This window comes from Anticarsia gemmatalis, chromosome 20 (genome assembly GCF_050436995.1).
Source record: "Anticarsia gemmatalis isolate Benzon Research Colony breed Stoneville strain chromosome 20, ilAntGemm2 primary, whole genome shotgun sequence".
NCBI lineage: Eukaryota > Metazoa > Arthropoda > Insecta > Lepidoptera > Erebidae > Anticarsia > Anticarsia gemmatalis.
Genome location: NC_134764.1, coordinates 9,548,814 through 9,567,997, shown reverse-complemented (window position 1 = coordinate 9,567,997; position 19,184 = coordinate 9,548,814). Strand labels below are relative to the sequence as shown.

Sequence of the window (19,184 nt, the reverse complement as noted above, 5' to 3'; positions counted from 1 at the left end):
GCGGGTCAGCTAGTACCGAATAAATGGGAAAAGGTCAAATCATTTCTTGTATACTGTGTCTATTACGATTAATAAATATTTGTATTGTAACTGAGGAGTTATCTAGTTATTTAATTATTTAGCTCCCACGCTTAACCCCTAGGGTTCATATTGTGTATTTAATAATATAATTAGAAAGATATTTGATTTGAATATTTGTTTACCTATTTAGTATTTAGCCAATATTGTGATTGAAAGTAAAGGCTATAATTATTAACTAACTGTTTTAGTTTAATGAGCAGCATAGACACAATAGACAGCATTGTATGTCGACAATTATACATATAATTAAAATTAAAAGTTCGTATTGCTCGACTTTTGGTTCAAAGTTCAGTTAAACTGACAAAAGTTTTCGATTTAAAGGTAAATAAAATGAGTGCTACCGAAATAAGGGCACTTTATTAGATTCCCGTACAAAATAGTATCAAGTTCGATATGAACATTATTTCATAATTTGTCGTTTCAAACAACTACAAGCTAGTTAAGAGCTTAGTTACCTCCTAACTCAATATGAAGAACGCTCGTTGAGAATGCGAATCTTGGTAAAATTGCAGCAGTTGGGTTATGTTCTTTTATCATTATTCCAAAACACAATCTACGAATACACCATTGTTACTTTACAAAATTAAACCACTTATTCCTGTTTACAATAACACGAGCGAACAAATTGTAGCCAACTACATAAAACTTTTATCGCGACAACTTTTAACACGAACTCAAAACAAAAACTATTCAAGATTCTTGCGTTTTCATTATCGCTGTGTGGGGAAAAATTTCCGAGGTGTGTTGATGTTCTTGCCGATTACGATTGGAGTACTGCCAACAAGTAAATGTCTGTCTTTTAGACTCGGAGAGCATTGGGAAATGCGTTCTTTTGATAAGAGTCCTTTTAGATATGTGTGGAATATAGTTTTTATGGTTTGAATTTATCTTTGAACTTTAATTACATGTGTAGTGTCTATTATATTGAAATAATATAAACGTGTAACGTGGGTGTATTTCATGCACATTTGCCCACACCATTGGAAATAACAGGTGTAATTAATGCAAATGTTTGTCTCTCTATCTGTTACGCTATCATTGCTAAACTGCTGAATTTGGTACGAAGATAGTTAAAGGATGACACATAGGCTACTTTTTTCAGATATCAACCACTTTTCAGCAACAACTCACTCGCACTCAGCAGATATTAACTTAACTACCTAACTTTAGCTACAAAAATAGTGAAATGTAAATAGGAAAGATAGGGATGCTATTATATACATAAGATATACAACAGCAGAATAAAATCTATGTGAATGGTTCCTAACAGCACCACTACTACATTTAGGTATATACAAATATTCTCGTAAGTAGGAAAACAGCTTTTCCTTTGGCTCAAAGACCGGACATAGCCTCAGCCGGGTTTTGAATGTGTGACTGTTTGTACATAGAAATAGTATTGGAAATAGTGAGCTTTGATAGTAATGTAAATGTTTGTGGTGAATATGTTTGTCTGTCTATTTATAAGTTGATTCAGATAGATCAAAATACGATTCAGATGATTATGGATAATAATATTATATACTTACATAGTAATATGTATTTTAGTGGGATCTCCGGTGATTACATAAATTTTGTATGACTTTTATGCTAGTTTCTTTGAAATATTTTTATCGTTTTGTTTTATACTATAATTGAATAAAATAGGTACTATGTTAGAAGTTCTATGTAGTTGTCCATATATAAAAAGTTGGTCTAACATAGACACTACTTTGCATTTCTGAATATAGCAATAAGCTGCTACTTTAATAAGTGGTTTAAGATATATTAGTGAATGTGTATTGCGGCGTGATCAGCAACTATACTTAAATGTTTGCCTACATTTTAATGTCAGTCAGACAGTCACAAACAATAAATTGACGCGTTTTAACATCTTCTTTAGAAAGGTATTGATTGATTTTGTCATATGACTGTCAATAATTAACATGTTCACCCTGAAAAATCTTTTTTCGCAAACTCAACGGGGGCTATCACGTATCTCAGTTGTCAAACATTTGACAGCCACTATGCTGTATATTGTTTTCTCTCTTAGAATATAGTGATTAACACGTAACATTAAAGCAGCAATGTATTGTATAGTGACCATCAATTTGACGTACACTAGCTGTCAGCTGATATACGTGATTAGCCCGCAGAAGCTAGAAATTATATAATATTTCCTATATAAAATAGAGTACAAATCTCCCGATAGCACACGGTCAAGCGACTGCATTTTCCAGCTAACCTACTTCGTACAATTTAACACGTTAAACAAGCTTGTTTCATGCATCAATGCACTTTGATACTATCTCTGTTTTATACCTAATTACGTGTTTGTGGTAATCTGTGGATAGAGCTGTTATTTTAACCTTTTAATACATAATTGTGGTACTAAGTGTCCCACTGCGTCTGTGTGTTTGTTCGTGGTGTACTCAAAAACTACTGACTTGATTTGAAACAGAGTTTACTGATAGGCGAAGTAATTTTCTAGGAACGTTTTTGTTTTAGATCCAAATCTACAAGGTGTAAAATATATAGTTTTTAAAATGGATTAGAGTATTTAAGAAAAACATTTTTTCGATTAATTCACTAAGATGCTAAGGTTTGGTTTAACTAAAGTTTGGGTAAAAGGGGGCGAGCTTAGTACTAAATAAACACATAACCGTACTCTGGAGGACTATTTGAGGATGTTCCAACAAAAAATTCAACAATAGATTTTTCATATTTCTTACCGGTGAATTATACGTGAAATCTTATGATCAGTCGTATACACTGCCAGTCTGAAGCAGTCACTATAATCATATGGTATGTAAGTAACCTATCATGTTTATTCCTAATCGCTGGCAGGGAATCCCGCGGGAAATTATAAGCTTGTCGACATCAAATAGACGTCACGGGTACAGCAGTAGACATTACTGTTTGTACTTGTATCTCTTGTATTATCTATGATGTTATAAATATATTTTTGTTAGTCACACTTACTTTTACAACACGACTAAGGCGATTTGGATAAGGTTTATATCCCGAGGTCGAAAGGAGGTTTAAGATTATTGAAAAAAAAACATGAGTCGAGCCGATGGCATGTTAGTAAATATATAGCTATTTTAATTGTGATCTTTACAACTGTCAGCCCTTTTCTGATATTTTCTTTATTGTCTCGCCACTAAAAGATTAATTGGAAAAAAAATAGTCTTATAGATCTTTGTCTGATTTTTAAATAAACCAGTTTAAATTATGACATTATTGTGAAACTTTTGATTCCGACCGGAAACATTTTAAAAACGCCGAACTCGCGAACAAATCCCAATGCAATATTATTTCGTTAACTACCATAGCATATTACTCCCAATACTATTATTTAACACTATAAAAGCACAACACTGCAAAAAATAAACATGTAACTATCTGGAACGTTATACAAAGGATGATGTCAAAAGTGTCGTAAATAGGTGACTAAGTCAGTCGTCTGTTCCATTGTGTGACGACGTGAATACAGCCCTGTAGGGTGACCATGAGTTATTGGGATGTTTCGCAGGGGACTGATGGATGGAGCTTTTTGACTAGTATGTGATGAATTGAGGTGAAATTCTTTAAATAGAAGAATTTATAATGTGTCAATTTAATAAATCTCAAGTTTTTTTTGGAGAAAAGACGGTTAACTTAATATAATAAGAATCTGCCATTATCTTTAGAGTGACGATTTTGTGCCACTTACTACCTCCGAGAAGCCACCAAAATGCATCACTAGGGATGATGTATTTGTACCAAAAGTGTAACCTAAAAAATATTCGGACTCGTTTCAGTGTACTCTACAAAATATTTGGACTTGTTTTAATGTATGTTCATATACTACAACTATTTTAACTATTTTAGCAACGCATATTATTATGTTAATACACAAAAGAAAATGATATAGTTTCTAATTCAGAGTTACGTGATATTAATATTTGTAACTATTTGTAAAAGTACAGGTGCGATTTCGATAAAAACATTCATATATAATGATTTGCCCAATATATTCGTATAACCGAACCTAAAACATTCAGAATTTAATAGAAAATTTACGAGAACGTATATTTTATGATTGTTATAAAGCTAATGTGGGGTAATTGATTTTATAAAATGTTACTTACTAGCCAACCCACGTGACTTTGCTCATTTGTATTATTTTTACTAGTTTATTTCTGCGTGCGATTTTTTTTTAAATATCGATTCGTTTTTGTGCTTTGCGCTAAGCAAATAATATTATATGTATAATATTATTAAGCAATTCATTTTTAGGGTTCCGTACCAGAAGAGTAAAAACGGGACCCTATTAGTAAGACGTCGTTGTCTGTCTGTCACCAGGCTGTATCTCGAAATCGTGGTATGGAACCCTTCATGTGCGAGTCCAACTAACACTTGGCCGGTTTTTATTTCAAAAAATAACCTATTATAATAAAATATTGACCACTATTTTCTAAGATTCGTTTAAAATTTATTGTAAACTTAGACGCGATATGAATAAAAATGTATTGCTTAGCAAACAATAAGAATACAATCTTTTCTGAGCTGAAATTAGCATTTTCTATTAATAAAATTGTTTTTATTAAATGTTTCATGAATATAGGATTTACTACAGCTGGTCACTGCTAAGGTACTTGCCCACTTTACCGTGGTAAATCATATTTGCTCTACAAACGTGAAGATGGTTCACTACTATTAAATTCAACTATGAGTCTGTCAACTCATAACAAATGCCTAACGGATTGTGTCAATTTTTCAATGGGTTTTGTCTAACTCATCATGTCATCTCATGTCATTTTTTCTCATAGTAATCGAATTAATATTTCGTGTTCATTAAATGTGATTCTGTCCTGTCGTTATTTTTAGGATTTTTTTTTCAATTGAGGCTGTATTGTATGTAGTTGATGATGTTAATGAATGAATGCCTTTAGTTTTGAATTTGAATCTGTATTTAATAAAATTTGTCTTCTTTCATTTAATCAGTTTTTTCCGGGAATTAATTCTTTTAATCTTGGCGCGTTATTTTTTCATTTCTGTGTAATACCGTTTGGGATGAAATTATAAAAATATATCTGCAGGCACAAATTAAAAGTCATGTATGCCCAGAGCAATATGGAATCATGAGAGCTATGATTTCGTTTCTTGGAAAGGAGAGAGCGTTATTGAATTGTTATGTTTGGAAATTCTTAGTAACAGTGTGGAATTTTGTTATTATAGAGTAATTTGTTTTTGGCCAGTCAAATTTTGATATCGTTATCACATTCAGCATGGTGGTCGAATAAGGTACAAAAAATAAACATTTAAAATAGATTTTTTGGTTTCTTCACAAGTGCTGAAATAAACTTCTTTCCCTGATCAGCATAGAGACACCAATCCGTAATAATAAAACGACTAAAGAGATTTTAAATAATTTTTAAACAGCGGTAACTAACATCTCGATATTATGCTGTTTTAAAATTTGAATCAGAACCTAGTAAAGCCGTGTGGGCTCAAGGCATAAAATTATGAGTATCAATATCAATCAGTAATTATTTTAAACTTAAAGTTTAAACATAAAAACGTCTCCATCATGTGTTTTCGTTCGACGCGTGAATAATTGTGAATAGAAAGAGTGACAACGTACGAGAGAGGTCTCTAGGGAAATATAAACTATTCTGTTTGCCAACGCCTCTCGTTTCCTCTCCAATATCTTTACAATACAAATATGTGGAAATAATTGTATCTATACAGATGGTGAGGGTCCGTTCGTGGAATAGGATTTTCCATCGTCCATAGTGATACTAGCTGATACGCGTAGCTTCACTCTCATGCATGCCCTATAGTACGATAAAAGGGGACTTTTGAAATAAAAAAAAAGTAGCAGTCTTCAGTAACGATTTTCATACAAAATCCCATCGAAACCGGTTCAGCAAATTATCGTTGAAAGTGCAACATACAAATAAACAGGCTGTTTGTGCCCAAAACTGCTTTCGCGTGAAATAATCCTGTTTGAACTTTAGTAGAGACTGCCTCCGTGGCGCAGTGGTTTAGGTCGCCACGCCGATACCACTGAAACGGGAGGTCGTGGGTTCGATTCCCACACGGGACAATTATTTGTGCGATCCACAAATAATTGTTTCGGGTCTGGTTGTGCTTTGTGTCCGTTGTTTGTATGTTTGTAAAAGTCCCCGCGACACAAGAGCAATTCTTAGTGCGGGAGTTGTCTTTTTAAAACAAAAAAAAAGAGTTGTCTTTTTAAAACAAAAAGAATCAGTAAAGATAAAAAATAGTATGGCACTACAGCTGTTCCTCCCAGTCGTAGATCTAGAAGCCGGCTCAAAACAAGATGGGAAACTGTAGTACAAAAAGACATGTGAGTGTGAGATTACCGTAGAGATGTCCAGGATAGAGCGAAGTGGAATAGAAAGATTAGGAAGGCTGATGCCACTACCATATGGAATTCATAGTATATATAAGAGAGAGAGTAAGGGTAGTATCGGTATAAAGCCTTCAGTGAGATCAACTGTACAATTGAATATTCAAAAGAATAAAAAACATTGCAACAGTAGTCCGATTGCAAACAAAGCAGGCGAACATAATCTATGATAAAACTCACCCCCCCTCCTTTAGACCTCCCCCACCGTGGACCTTCCTGTGGTGATTCCACTAAGCCAAAGTGAAAATATTTTTACTCATTTCGGATTTACGGGAAGCACTTACGACGAGTAATAGGATTTAAAATTACAATTACCTGAGGTTTTTCAACAAAAGGTGGGCTCTAATTTAAAAGAATAGCGAAGAAAATTGTAATTATTTTTCTTTATGCGTCACCGTCTGTGGTGCTGTTAAGTTTTAATTTAGTTATGACTTATTTATAAGCTTTGATTTCAAGGAAATAGCTTAAGATCGTTAGTGTGGTGATGGAATATGATCCTTATTACTGTTTCTCAAATATAGACATTAATATTCACATACTCATAATACAACTTCAAATTTAATGTAAGAAGGAAAAGTAACGAGTAGTTAACGAGGTCTCAAGTTCGATTTCAGCATGGGGCAAACATTTTAAGGCATTTTTACTCACTCCGGAATACATTTTGATACTCCTTAATCATGTCCCATCTAGAGTGATTACACGTTTCCAATGCATTTATAGTTCAGATAGAAGAAAAACATTTTTCATAAGCTGAACTAAAAAATAAGTTATTTGCTCGCGTCTCCTTTCTCCTGTTTTTAAACCAATAAACCAATTCAAACTATACGTATTCTTAAGAGAAATACCAAACACAGCATTCCCATTTACGTGCGTACAGATGCAAGTTTAGAATAACATACAAACGCTATTAATGAAGGAGATAAATTGCCCCCAGCGCATGTACCATATGTGGACCACGGGGAGGCCATCGCAGTTTGAACGACTGTTAATAAAACGGGACTAGTAATAGCTGCATTTAAATGTTCTGTATCGTTCTGAATCTATGTCAAAGTTGTTTAAACTAGAGGCATAAACTGCAAGGAATAATTTGTTTTTATTATTGCTAATGCGTAAATACCTTTGTCTGTTTTAACTAAGTATACAGATGAATAAATTTTGAATAACATTTAATTTCTTCAATAATCTACCCATAAGATTCGTAGAGTTATGGGTTAAAGAACGAAATAGAATGCTTTGCTTTGCTTTGCTTTTTAAAAAAGACAACTCCCGCACTAAGAATTGCTCTTGTGTCGCGGGGACTTTTACAAACATACAAACAACGGACACAAAGCACAACCAGACCCGAAACAATTATTTGTGGATCGCACAAATAATTTTCCCGTGTGGGAATCGAACCCACGACCTCCCGTTGCAGTGGTATCGGTGTGGCGACCTAAACCACTGCGCCACGGAGGTAGGAGGTATTTGTTTCTATGCTTGTCCATCTTTTGCGTCAGAATAACTGAACCAATTTAGACAAGATTTTGCAGAGTGATAGATGATTATATTAAGGAGTAGAGTGGCTAATAGTGTGCTTATTTTAACAAATCGCAATAACAGCACACCCACAGGCATAAACCAGTCTGTAAATAGATTTCATCGTCATTTAGACAAACTAAATTAGATTTTATTTGTCCATTAAATTACATCCAATCAACACTAATCCCCGGCAGGACAAAGCACAAAAACAATTAAATTCTAAACAAAACCACAAATCACTTGTTTTATTGAAACTAGTTAAAACATGTTCTATTTCATTTAATGCTGTTGGTGACACATTAAATAAGAGGTCTTGTGGACGCTATTGTAGCGCGATTTTCTACTTTCTAGTCGGTACTGTCGAGTATCGATAGTTTGACATTTAAAATGTACTGCCAAAATAGTTCCTACGACCGCGACGCCCGTTAGAAGCGCTGATCAGATTTTCATACAAAAGTTATCGATAGCTAGCCGATGGTGGTAGAGAATCGAGCTGTTGTTTAAGACACGCACAGACTATGCCATAACAAACGCAATATTACAAATAGATTAGCCTGATATGGTCACTCTTATCAAAATTTCGTATCAAACGCAATATGGTAAAAAGATTAGCCTGATACCGACACTCGTAGCTTTATTTTGAACAGTCGGCACTGTCAAGTATTAATAATTTGCCATTTAAAATGTACTGCGAGAATTACGTTTCTGATTCGAAAATGATTGCTCAGAACCAAAGAGCGGAGGGATCTTGATAGCAGGTAAAATGACATAACACCTTTATTGACATTTACAGGATGAAGAACATAAATGAGAAAACACAAGATGAAAAATATAAATTTAAACAATAGAAATGGTTGCATGAAAACTGTGGGCGTACTTACGTTTGAGATTAAGGTCATCCATGTCAATGTCTCAGCTAAACAGCATACATACATACATACATACATAATATTACATAATATCACTGCTCTTACAGCCGAAGTTGTAGGCTGAAATGTATGAAATGCACCAAAGTATGTTTCGCCGTTAACAATGTTAATCATGTAATAGGGGCTGAGCCTATTGTGATATTGTTAAGAAGCAACAAAATCAAAATAGTATTTTCAGTTACATGGGACAACATAAAAGTCCGCGTATGCGTATACAAAGTTTATGTACACTTGCCTTTACAAAAACAAGAAAAGAAAAGCCGTAAGGAAATAAAATTATTAGCACATATTATATGATTTCTACGAAAAGTTTCGTCTGGTATAATAGAATTGTATTATTTTGTGGTTATTTTCGTTCTGTGGTAAACAGATTTCGTGGTTTGTTTTATATTAGTTTGGTGGTTATTGTGACGTGTTGTTAATTATGTATTTAAAACCGCATCGGTTTTGTAGTCCCTAGTGGTCAAATACTGGTTGAGGTTGACTATTTTAATGCGCATTTTTGACAATAGGCATTTCCATTCTGATATGTTAGAGGTAAAAGAGAATTTTGTATGTTAAATATCTACTTTTTACTAGTTTGAGGCAGAGTTTAGTGTTAGTTATTAAATAGATTAAAAGCTGACACAAAACTCATTTTTATTTCCCTAAAATAAAAAACGGTTTTTTCGTTTCAAAACCTTTTTTCATAAATTTAGGTAAAGTATATTCTATTTAATTACAATAAGCAATCAAAGGTTGACATATACATGAACTTCCTTTCCTTCCAAAAACCTGATCAAAGTTATTGAATGTAGGTATTTTTCCGCCGCCTCTAAAGTCTGTTGTCGTTAGCTTTTAGCTAATTTTCGATTATAAGGGACGTTCCTGAAAGATTTAGTTATCGTGGACTCGATAATTTTGTTGGGAGTTAATGTTTTATAAACATACATAGATGAAATCACGTCTTTTTCCCATAAGGGTATGCAATGACCCGATAGTCCGTAAGCCAGGCGCTAATTTTCGTCAGTCATTTCCTCTCAGTCGATAATTCGTAAAATGCCTCAGAGAGTCGCATTATGACGCGTTGTAAACGTCAGCTGCGGCTCCGAAGGTGGGTTGAGCTTATAACTTTATGTACGTCATTTCCTCCCGAAAAGAAATAGTTGTACTAATTGTTGACATGATCCTGTAAGTAATAAAAACAATCAGCTGGCAGTATGTTGGGGGAAAACACGTCAGCTGATACATTTACTTTGCTCCTACGTTACACCTTAAGGTCATCAGCTGACAAACATTCCACCTACATACAGCCAGCTGACTAATTTATTTATTAAAAACAATACATAAACTATCATCTGATAAATTTTCGTTTGAGAGGAAATCACTAAACTTTTTTTTTTTTTTACATCTTTGCGTGACCAGCTGACGTATAATCCACCATTGTATAACCAGCTGACGATTTTATTTCTTCAAAATATTGGTTTAACTTTAATTTGATCAAGTTTTTAATCGGGAGGAAATGACTAAAAATTTTTATTTTTTTTACGTGTTTGGGCGGCTGCCACTGCTCAACCCACCCTCGGAGCCGCAGCTGACGTTTACAACGCGTCATAATGCGACTCTCTGAGGCATTTTACGAATTATCGACTGAGAGGAAATTGGTCGTGAAAATCTGTCACTGGCTTACGGACTACGAGTCCTTGGCTTCATTCACAACCATGCGTCGCTTCATACAGATATTTCGTGACCAAAGTACAAGTTCTGCTTAATTTCGAATCAAATGACCGTTTGCGAGTTGCCAAATGATATTTATTTATTTGTTTGTTTCATACGTAAAATATTTTTAATATTGGCATGATAATTATGTAATAACTGAAGAGAAGGTCCTTTAAGTAGAGACTAAATAGATAAATCGACTTGGTATTATATAGATCTCACCACTTTTTACGACAGAAAGACTGAGCTGCGAGACTTGGGTTTTTTTACAGAATGTTTTTGATGGCATTTATTTATTTAAAAGCTATAGGGATAGGCTTGATGTTATGGTAAAATCAATTTGTAATTAACTATTAAATAAATAAATAAATAAATATAAATATTAATGGACAACTCACACACGGTCATTTGATTCCAAACTAAGCAGAGCTTGTACTATGGTAACCAAATAACTGATAAACATACTTATATACTTCTAAATACATACTTATATAGATACATTAACATCCAGGCTCGGAACAAATACTCGTGCTCATCACACAAAGATTTGTCCCGGGTGGGATTCGAACTTTATTATTACTTTATTTAACTTTACTTTATTACTCTTCTTACTTATTGTCACTGAATATTATTACAAGTAGTTTAACTAACTAACATCCATTCAATTTCATAGTAACTGATAGTTTGTAACGCAGGTACTGTATGACATCTGAGCTTGCCGTATCTTCCAAGAAGGCACCAGAGAAGATATATTGCAGTACTAGGTATTGGTTAATGAGGAGTTCTGCTTTGCGTACTATATTGACATGCAAGTTCAATGAACCTGTTTCTCTTGGGTTCATTTGAAATAATTTGGTATTTGCTTTAGAAAGATGAGGAAGGAAACTATAATGCTGAGACTTATTTATATGTACAGTTATTAAAAATAAACTTACTTTAGATATATAATGCAAGTTGGGCGTATAATCTATTCCAATATCATAAATGGGAAAGTTAGCCTAGCATGGTTTTTTATTCCTAATCACTGAACAGAACATTTTGACGGAATTCAACATAGAGAAAGTTAAAGACCCTACATTTTAGAAGATATTCTTCCAAAAGTCACCTTTTTACGGGTTAAGAAAGGATGAAAATTTATCATCAGCCTGTTGTGGAAATTGTATCTTGAAATTAATAAAATTTCGATGCTTTCATGTGTGAAAATTTTAAACATAAAAAGTAAACATTTCTCGAAATACAAGTAAGATAAGTGCAGGAAGATGCGCCTATAAATATTATTTTATGATGTTGTAACAGGTTATCGGTGAACACGAACTATAAAGTGCTTGAGGTGATAAAATATAGTTCCCTTATCACTCGTATTTATAGCAATATGTAGGCAATAATATTTACGGTACTAACATGTACTTAGTATTATTGGTATACTAGTAGCTCACTTCGGTTTCGCCCAGATTATAGGTACCTACCAGGTAAACCTTAACAATTTATAGATTCAAACTTTTTTCTTGAATTACTCTGTATATTGGTGAAAAGTTCTTAAAAATTAGTTCGGTAGAATCTAAGTTTATCGCGAACAGACTGACAGACAGACTACAGAATTACTATTCAGAATACTGTAATATAAATTAGAAATAGACGTATAAAGTACCGACCTGGCAATCAAACCCGGGACCTCGTGCTCAGCAATCGTATACGAAAGTTATGTTAATTTGTTTTTTTTTTAAATAACTCGAACGTTTTTAATACGCAACCGAGTGTTTACTTATCCTTAAAAAAACCCGCATGTTTTGTTACAACCTCAAAAAAACAACATTTACTATATTATCAAAACAGGAAAATATATTAAAGCTTTCTTTTTTTGTCCACAGATTTCATCTTAGAAGAAAATTGGCTAAGGTAAATAGAGAAATAAGATTATTTTTAATGGGACTTTCCGCTTGTAAAATTACATTTAACATTGCAAATTACATAGAAAATTGTTTTGTAATTTGACTTGTGTGATGTTTTGATGTATGTGATTCTATTTTTGTGTTTGATGTTAGAAATAAATTGGCTATATTTTTGACATATTTTTGTAGCGCGACTTTATACGCTCGGTAACTTCATATCGAACAAATACTTAAAATATATTCTACGAATATTAACTCAACTAGAATACGCTTGAAGTATAGGAAATTACGCGACTGAGGGGCGATTCGCTCCTATTTTCGACTATCGACAACCGACTAGCTATCTAGAAACATAGTATTGAACCTGATCAGCGCCCCAAGCGGTTACCATAGGAACTAATTGTTTAGTTCATTTTAAATGTCAATACTCGATACTGATGGTTGATTTCCTACCACTTTCATCAACCGACAATCGATCAAATATTTTTTAAATGAAGTTCTAACTGCTAATCCGGTTGCGCTGAATATGAAAAATCACACTTTACTTTTGTATTACTTTACATACGAAGCTGTGACAAACTCGGAACTAAAAATAGAGACATTTATGACTGAAACAGATATTCTATGATAAATAGTATTAAGAAATCATTTATTTTCAATTATGGTACAATTATGAGATCAATATTTATAAATTATTAATATTAAAGAAAATATTTACAATTACATTTTAAATTAACAACAATAAACTTACTATTTATATATACAAATAGATAAAAAATAAATAAAAGAAACAAGTATTAAATAGTATTTAATTCTACTAGTACATATTACTATACAAAAAACCCCTTCAACGCAAAATGCAATATGTATTTATTTATCTGTGTTGTTAGTTTATGAATATTATAAAGTCTTCCAGTAAGATAATCTCTTGAGGTGCAAGCCATGTCGGGTCTATTTAAAAGACGTTCATTACTTAAGGTTAACTTTGAAGCTAAGTATTCAGGTCAACTATTCACGTTTATACAAAACTGCGTAGATGTATGAAATATTATGTGTTAATATTTTATTTTTAGTTATTTTATATGATATGTCTTGTATTCGTGTTTTATAGGGTATTTTTTATTGATAGTAGATTAAACAAAATTTAATTTTGCGATTGTCTCTGTGGTTGGGTCAGTAGTGTATCCGACTGGTAACCATGAGGCCGTGGGTTCAATTCCCAGGTGGGACAAAGTACTATTGGTTTTATCTCAAATTTACATTAAATTTGAGATATTCGAGTTCTTCCGTGTAGAATACTTACTGTTATAAAGGTTTTCTTTGGTTCTTTCTAATAAAGGTGAGTTTTCTGCTGCTGAATGTGTCTGCCAAAGCTTAGCTCTTAAAAAAACATAAAATATTTGATTTACCTAATGATAAAGAAACAGAACTACCGTAATATTACTATTATGCAATCCAAAGTTACGTTGCAGTAGTGTAATCGATTTCACAACGTTCTAGCTGGCTGACTTTTAACCTTTCAAAATATAGTAAGCTAAAGTAAAATATTAACCCTTATGATGATTCTTGATTATAATCATATTAAAATACGCATTTAAGGACTTTTTGACCAACTCTAGATCTCTTTCTCTTCTTCTATTTATTGTGAGTTTAAAGTAAATTGTAAAGTACTTGATACTTTATTATTTACAAGCGCAGTAGCCCGACTTTGTCTGTGTATAGTACAATTTGATCCCGTTGATTCCATTCCCGTGGGAATTAATGTCGATCCCATTGATCCCATACGAATCTTGTCCCGATAGTTACAAACATATTAAAAAAAGAATTACCCAATTTAGTTAAGTTGTCTAAAAGTTATACGCATGTACATTTCGGTGATTAATTTTTTATAGATTTCGTCCAGTACATTTTAAAACTATTTTTATTTTCTAGTATGTTTAAGAAAAAAATCTAGGATATGTATGTATATTTCTAACAATATATATGATAAGAGTCAGACTTGTGTCAATCACTGGCTTTATAAAGCCGAGAAGTCATCATCTATCAATAGTTTCTTAAGCCATATTATCAATTTGAGTGGCTATGTTTGACGCTAACCGCATTAGATTAGTAGCCAGTGGTTTCGGTAATATAACCACCTTGGAGTTAATTAATAGCATTACTGAGCTAATTATAGAAGCTGAGGTAGGGAACGTGCAACTTGAGTTGTAGGTAAGGAAAACTATACTATTTACTATATACCTATAAAGCAAACTTTACAGTTTTGTGGACTACAGCAAGAAGAAGAAAAAGATCGGAATAATGAGACGTTTTTTTTCTTTTACTATTCGGTAAATTACGTTTTAATCACACTTTCAAAAGATTGATGGCCTCTGTGGATTGAGCGGTATTGTATTGACTGCTGATCATGGTCTGGGCGAAGTGTCAAGATCATCTCTCGGGCTAGGCAAAATGCTATTGTTTTACTAATTTCTATTATCTATTAGATTACTATCAAAGGCCCGAGTAAGGAAATGTGTCCGGTAAACGCTTTTTGGCACAATGTAAGCATTATAGGTAGATAAACGTTTATGTTTTTCATGCACTTCTGCCTATACCTTCTTGTAAAACAGGTTGGATGTTATATATTAGCGAATTATAAAAAAAATTAAAGTTTAGTAAATGTTATCCCTATTTTCTTCAAAAACCAACTATAATATTCCATATTTCTTTGACTCTACCCCACCTCTTAGGTGCGGTGGTTGAGTGTGCGACGTAGCCTAATTATACCGTACAAATGTTGCTAATTATACAAACATGCTTGTTACAAGGCCAATGAACTCATGGAGCCGTGAGCTTCAACATTCTGACTTTAATATTATGAGTTGATTTGGGGATTTTTCTTTCATTTTTGTAGTATGTTTATACCTGAAAGTGAAAATATAGGTGTATGACATTCAGTTCATGTTTTGTAACCCTATCCCGAAAACGTTGCCAGTTTTGAGATTGCTATTGATAAATTTATAATAGAAATTAATTATACGCAATATCATCAAAAAGAAAGATTTGGATATTTACTTCGAAAAAAAGGAGTAGGGACGGTTTACTTAATTATTTTTTCTATTTCCCTGTTATATTACTTCTTTCGAAACTTTGATTGATATAAATGATACAGAATACTAACGTTTTTAAACTCTCACGACTTGTACACATAATATTATAATATTATGGATACAAAATACGACTGAAAGTTACCTTTGACATATTGTATGCTTACAAAAATTACAATAGCTATTTGCTACTAAGTATACAGAAAAATAACAACAATTTATACGGAGCTTGCATTGTGTGTACTAAACAGCAGGCTTTATTTTAATTACTCTTATGCTAATATAGTGTGTTGGACTATAATTAACTGAGTGGTCTAATTAACTTCGAGTAGCCAAGTTAATACCTGGCTACTGGAATTAATTCAATATCTTGTAGGAAGGTATATTAATAAACTATCTTAGGAAAGAAAAGAGAAACGCTCAGTAAAGTTGTAATAAAGCTCCAGGTTCGATTTTAGATTACACATGTTATGTTAGTGGTTCATAAGGCTGCTGATCACGAGGCCTTGGGTTCGATTCATGGGTCAGGTTTATGATTTTTCTTAGAACATTTTCAATGCTAGCAAAAAGCTTGGTGAATAACAGATATATTGCAATAGGCTAGCCCTCTATTATATGGAAATTATTCAAAAACTGTATTAGAAACTTTCGAGCATGCAGTCTTTTTTCATGAAATCATGTATTTAAGACAAATAATTTGAATAAAGTAACTAAAACATAAAACAATAAACTACCACTTCATTTTCTATTTTTACTGACATTACTATTAATAAAAAATACATCACCATAACATTGACCTATTCCAAGTAATATGAAGCTAAAGAATATTATTATTAAGTTTAGTCGTATCTCCGTCGGTGATATTATCAATGAAAACTGAGTTACGCAGCGCTTTACGCTGCAGACTTCGTACAAACACGATTATCATCAACCTGAGATGTTTTTTCAGTACGTATTTAGAAAGGTCGGTGTATAAATAGTTAAGATTAAGGTATATTAAAATATATGCAGTGGGACACTTAACTAGGCTAAGGGAAAAATAGTTGTTGTGTTTGTTAAGTTAGTTTTTACTTGAAGCAGGTAGGTGAATGAATAAATGTAATTTTATGGTAATTTCCTATAACTATCGAGCAGCTATCCAGAAATGTAATACAGCATTGCATCTATGACCTTTCGAAGTTATGTAGTATCGTTGTAGGATAACATCGTGAATGATAATTCTTGTTAAAACCAGCATATTTGAGATAAACCAACTTTTTTGCCTTTTTTGCTAATACAATATATTATATTATACTTTTAATATAAAATACGTACTAAAAAAACATCTCAAATATCTAAAGAAGATGTTATATTATATTTTCTTTCACTTTTACTAAAATATTCTTCCCGTAGGTACCAGGACAGCATATACGAAAGGAAGTATAAACTGTATACTCTCAGTTGCTCGTCGGCTCATTTCAATTTGCAACGTTCGTCTTCGGTAATTTGACCGGCATACTTACCGTGATAAAATATACGGAGTACTGTAGACTAGAAGTGGCTGCGAGAGCGTGCTTGTAAATTTTGGCGTATTATAATAGTACTAGGAATCGTGCAGAAGGTATTTTATGTAACGTTACTTTTATACGAAAGTATTTTAAAGACAGCTTCTATAGGAATACAAAAGATTTTTTTTGAATTGCAAAAACCTTCACAAGAATGCTAATGCTATGAACGATGCTCATATTCCAAGTGGGAATCGAACACACGAATTTCACATTGAGTTCACCATTGAGTCACGGAAATCATCAATGACTTATTGCATAGCTATCGATTTTTGTATATTTTTCGATTTTGGTGTACTTAGATAGATCTTTTATGATTTTTCGACTAAAAAGGAACTCCATTCGAGAAATAACATAAATTTATTGCAGAAACTACTTCTTCAAATCTGAAATTACAATATTTCTGGCTATATTTATACAAGCGTTACTGGTCTTTCTTAAACAAAAAGGTCACATGAACAACAAATTGTGGTGCTAACATCTTTTCAAAATCATATACATATAACAGTAATAGCACATCGCTCGTCCACTATCACTCCCTACCATCAAACACTTTAACTTAAGCTTACCAACTCCGTCCTACATACTCAACATAGAAGCCTAAAAACGGAATATGTGCTTAAATTATGAAAACAAGCCATCAGTAGTTGGCAACTTATAATTACATTCGGGAACAACATGGCTACTCCTAGTTTAATCACGCCACTGCGTTTCATGTTGTTATATAAAATTTCCACGGTTTCACACTTTTTGGGGAGATAGAGGTTTTTTTGTGGGAGAACAGCTGGTCTCTTTGGTGGATAGTAGTAGTAGTAGAGTAAACTCAAATTTGTAAGCTACAATCATAAAGAATGTAGTGTAGTAGTAAAATTTATAAAAGCTGAAAGAATTTACGGACCTTGGTTAAGTTAGATAAGCCGTGGCTCCGATTTCTCATCATGTTGTATGATGAACGAATGACTTTTTAAGCTACAGTCTTCGTTATTTATCATTCGATAGCTCAATCAACAACCTGACAAAAATCCAAAATGAGTTTGCCAATTATATTTGAAAGAAAGGGTTTTGAGATCACCAAATACAATTTTCTTTTACTCGTACATACCTATGAAGACACCTAACAAAATTTCTTCGAAATATGAAAACGTTCTACTACGCAATAGACAATAATAAGCTTTACCAACTAGTAATCAAAGGTACATACCGAACAATTGCCAAATATAATTCTCATACAATCAAGCATTATGAACTAGAATGTTATAATTAATTAATATGTATTCCAATATACGATTTGATTAATTAGTTTAGTAGGTATTTTAATTATGACGGCTGATATGCGTACAAGCTCTAACATTTAATTATTGGAATATGATCTAGTCATGTTAGTTTTGGTTCGTAATTAATATTACAAAGTGGGAATCAATTTTGGTATTTCCTTTATTGGATCTGTTTATAGACAGTACTTGTACTTGTGATGAAATGTCATCATCAACTCTTCACATTACAGTTCCTCCATTCTCTACCACTATCGACTGCCAATAACCGGCTAGCTGTTAAAAAAAATTGTATGACAATCGGTTCAGTGCCTCTAGCGGGCGTCGTAGAAACTATTTTGTCAGTATATTTTAAATGTCAAACTCTCGATACACGATGGTTCCAATTGTAGAGAATCGTGATACAGGTGTGGCTTAAAACTACAAATGTGCAAAAAAAATATCTTCTCTTTTAAAGGTTTGTCAAAACTTTGATAGTGTTTGTCATCACCATCAACATCATTAGTTACAGCTTTTTCTCCGGTAACCTCTTCAGCCCTGCGGCATTAAGACCCTTAGTTGTGATCTAAAAATCGGCGTCGTAAATTCCGTCTAACACTTTTGTGGTGTTATTTAAGTCACCTTAGACATAACAGCCAAAATTTCGTTGCTTCGATTGTAGCATCAAACCTTCCACGGCGAAAGTTTCTGCAGGTGAAACGCTACGTCTACCTTGTCTTATTGCTTTGTTAGATAATGACTTCTGTCCATAATACTCATTTTACT

General features: G+C 33.0%; 1 protein-coding gene across 3 annotated transcripts in view; it reads left to right on the top strand.

Annotated features, from left to right (window-relative positions):
- The window catches only part of LOC142981790 (uncharacterized), a 360,767-nt gene that overhangs the window by 58,171 nt on the left and 283,412 nt on the right, over positions 1 to 19,184 (top strand). For 2 of the 3 annotated variants that reach the window (XM_076127898.1, XM_076127896.1), the window contains exon 2: positions 12,495 to 12,522. The exons of the other annotated variant lie outside the window; for it this stretch is intronic. The gene's annotated coding sequence lies outside the window, so the exon portion shown is untranslated. The remainder of the gene's footprint in view (positions 1 to 12,494; positions 12,523 to 19,184) is intronic. 3 annotated transcript variants of the gene reach the window in all.